This window comes from Diadema setosum, chromosome 14 (assembly GCF_964275005.1).
Source record: "Diadema setosum chromosome 14, eeDiaSeto1, whole genome shotgun sequence".
Lineage (NCBI taxonomy): Eukaryota > Metazoa > Echinodermata > Echinoidea > Diadematoida > Diadematidae > Diadema > Diadema setosum.
Window position 1 is genome coordinate 22,004,261 of NC_092698.1, and position 4,121 is coordinate 22,008,381.

Genomic DNA, 4,121 nt, shown 5'->3' on the forward strand with positions numbered 1-4,121 from the left:
GAATCGCTTATTGTTGTACGTCAATTTAGGAACGGTCCCACTGCCTACTCATGAGGACAAGCCGACTTTTGCAGATGGAAATATTGGGAAGCATTTTCAAAGAGGTGTGCACTGGGCGAGGAGGGGGATTTGTGCGGAGTGCGTTCACACGGCTCTATTTTGTTCATTGCAGTCTGTGCGGTGCTGTAGCCAGAGCCCGAACAAGGGTACGACACACAGAGGCATGGTACTGTGAATGCAGAATATTTCATGGCGTGGAAATTTTTTGTGAATTTTGCACTCTTACCGAACCAGCATGAGTGTACATGTAAGGACATGAGAGTTTATTTTGTTGTCTAGATATATAGATACAGAATTTAGCTCTCATCTGCAAAATTGTAAATGAGTGAAATTCACTGAAATTTCCACTTTTACAGTACTTCATACTCAACATTGATCATTTGAGCCATGAACTACTGCTCTGTACTGGGGTAGAATTTGATTACTGTGTGAAAGTCATGCTTTGACACGTTCACATTGCCTTCCAGGGCCTTTCTCAAGCAATAATACTGTAAATGACATGGCATACACAGGTACAATTCCTACAATTTTTGTTTTGCATGCCTCTCTTATATGAGGGTCTATGCAGTCAATGGTGCTTTGTGTGAGAAACATGTTTTCGCAAGAAACAACGTGTTGGGGTTGTAAGTAGTGCTGGATTTTGAGGGCCTGCTGTGCTGTCTGTGCAGTTACATCGTAACAACTCTGATTGGAGCAACAGCCTATGAAGTAGCTGTATATCAAGTCCTCGCAGCTTACTGGTAGCTACCAATGTGTATACTGCACTAGATGCAAGTGTTGAAAGTCTTAACTGGAATAAGTTTTTTTCAGTCTAAGATGATTATCAAATTCCCACATTAGTTAACACATTATATTCATACTATTATTATACTTGTTGACATTCCCTTTTTTTTGCCAGTCAGTTGGTGCTTTCTTCTAAGGTGATATTTTCATATCTTTGTGATGTCTTGCATTTATGTGTAATTTAACCAATTTCGTCACCATGGCCCACTGCTCTCTGTGACGATGTTAAAGGTCATTTTATTGTGACAGTCACTAGCCAGTTACAGATACTTGTAGTTAACAGTAAAATTATGCAACATTGAAGTTCATGTTTCTGTCTTTTGTCACATTTGAATTCCTATGCAGTAAAGACAATACCACAGTGATGTGTCTGTCCATTCTCATGTGCAACTCTTTTTGTTTTCTTTTTTTTTTTTCATATCTTTCCTTGTCACTATTGTGAAGTGAGTCACCAGTGAAAGAGAGTAGTCGACTCTTTGTTTTGTTTTGCTTGTCTGTGCAAATCTTGAATGGTATTAGTTCAAGTATAATTTATGCCAAGAAACTGTGTGCTATTATTTTCGTGTTGCAAGTGTCAGTCAGTACTTTTGAGCAGGACCGTTTAAATTTGTGGATGTGATGTAGAAAGCTAGAAGCTAGCCCTTAATCTATGAATTATTTTTTGTTATGACTTAACCCCAAAGACTAATGAAATAAAACACAGAGTTGATGGAAAATAGGTAAAACACTGCCGATAGATTTACCTATGCAAATGTGATCACTACTTTTATTTTGGGACTGGTCATTGATGAAGAGTTACACATCTAATGTATGTGTTTATATAAAAGAAGTTCTGCCCAAGTTCTAGTCTTCCATACATCCTTGTGATTAAAGATGAACACTGTTGAATTGATAAGAGTGATTTTTGTAAAATATTTTGGAAATATATTTTCTCATTCACTTTGATGAATAAGAAATGTGGAAGAATTTACAGAATTTGTCAAAGATGCATACATGTTTGTTGATAGATGTATTTTCGGACTTGAAGGACTGCCTGACAACAATCGTTAGTCTGTATGGGAGCTTTAGTTCGAGAGCTTTGTGTGTCTGATAGCTCCGCACTCCCAGCTAAGCGTGGCAGCTTTTCATTATGATGATGAACAAGGAACAGAAACTGCCTGGATGTTTGTTTGCACCGAATGAATTGAAATCATAATATAACTCAGATTCAGGAACAGGTGTTCAGGGTGGGTGGGGGCGCTGTGGCATAGTGGATAAGACTCCTGACACCCGATCAGAGGACCCGAGTTCGATTCCCGCCCAGTTCGTTTACGTCCTTGGACAAGATGTTTCTACCCACCATGTCCCTCTCGACCCAGATGTATAAATGGGTACCTGGCAACGCTAGGGTAATAATAAGGGCAGGGCCCTCTAGTAGAGCAGTGGCAACACTGAAGAGGCTACCCTGGGTAAATAAGACATTATTTTATTATTATCATTATTATTATTATTATTCAGTTTGTAATGATACCAGGATTTGATGTGTGTGAAAAGTGGCAGGATATTCAACAGTGCCTACCATATCATGAATATACAGGACAGCAGCGTGGGGTGGTAAATCATAGGGTATTGTGTGTTCGAATGAGAGGTCTTTGGTTTCAGGAATTAAGATGTAAAATGGGGCTGCTAAACGGTACTTGAAAATGAATGCTTGGTTTCGGAGGGTTTTGATCATGGCGGTCTTGTGGGAATTTTTATTTTATTTTATTTTATTTTTCATTTTTTGCTTTATATGGGGCAAGAAGTGAAGGCAATATAAAGAGGTGTAATGTAGTCATAAGAGAAGATCACTACTACAAGTATTTAAGGTCAAAGGTCAACAGAAATTAGCAATAAAATGGCACCGTCGTTTTCACTGGAAAAGAGGAAGGGGCTATAGAAATGGATACAAATTGGAAAGCATGGAGCAGATTTAATGCATAAAGAATACATGTATAGGGATAGGGGTGCATTTAAGGTGCGAGAAGGTATAGATGTTTTAACATACTCTACTACTTACCACAATCTCCTTTATTGTCAATGTAGGATATTTTAGCGGTGCATTAATGTGCGTGCGTATTGTTGTCCGCTCAATTTTTACTGTTCAATACAGGAGACTAGTGAACGAAATGCATAGGCCAATTTATTAATTTCCCATAGGCTACCATTGTTACTGGCTGTTCAATGATACACCCTATTTTGTCTCGTCTGTTGCACGAGCACTTGCTGAGTGCAAGAAATCTTGTTACAATTCACAAGCGTGCAAACATCTTGCTAGTTGCTTCATACGCAGTTAATTGCGTAGGGCCTACTCCTTTTTTTCAGTGCTGAGTCAACTTCAAAGGCGAGTAGAAGTGTGGCACTTTCTTGCAGTTAATGCTTTCTCTACATAATGATTATAGATGATAATAAGTATATTGGAATACCGGGAATATTGCACTTGTTAGGGCCAATATTTCTTGGTATCCCATTCATAGCCATTCAATATGATATGAATATGATTGTCTACCTCTGTGTGCTGTACAAACTCTCTGTCTAACTCTCTCTATATATATTTTGACATGAGCTTCAATATGAGCACAGTGTCCTACACAGTTGCCTGGAACTTGCAAGTGTCATGTGAATGTTGTGTTCAGTACATTGTGACTGATGGCATTTGCAGGATTGCTAGCTTGGAAATGGGCTGAGTGACAGTTGATTAGATTTGATTTGTGATCTGGATGCTTTGATAAGGGAAGGTGGTGCTCTGTGCTGCTGTAGGCAATTTTTTTTTGTTGTCGTTGTAAATATGTGTTACACGTACACATATTTTACATGCTTTCATCTCAATTTCAAGTGCAGAGATGTTCCTTGAGTGTTTATTGGTCCTTCTGTGACTCCATTAACTTATACACTATCTTTTCAGTTTGTACTATGTAAGCTATTTTTAACATGCTTGTTTGCTCTTGAGATTCTGATATTTTAAGTTTGTTTGTTTGTTTGTTTTTATGAATAATGACAACTCGTCAGAGGAGTAGATATATGAGCAAAGTCAGAAAAGTGACTGCTCAATTTTAAGTACAGTATATGAATTTAGGCTCCTGTGGGCCTTTCAAAATGGCTTTCTTGGCAATGTGAAAGCATCAGGTAGTCCTTTGCTAGTCAGTGCTGACCATTGATGGTGTTCCTACCTTTGTGTACATCATCAAGCAAACACACAAAAGCGTCACTCAACATTTGCAACTGTGATATAGTTTATGCAGCTGCCTTCCTCGTTGACC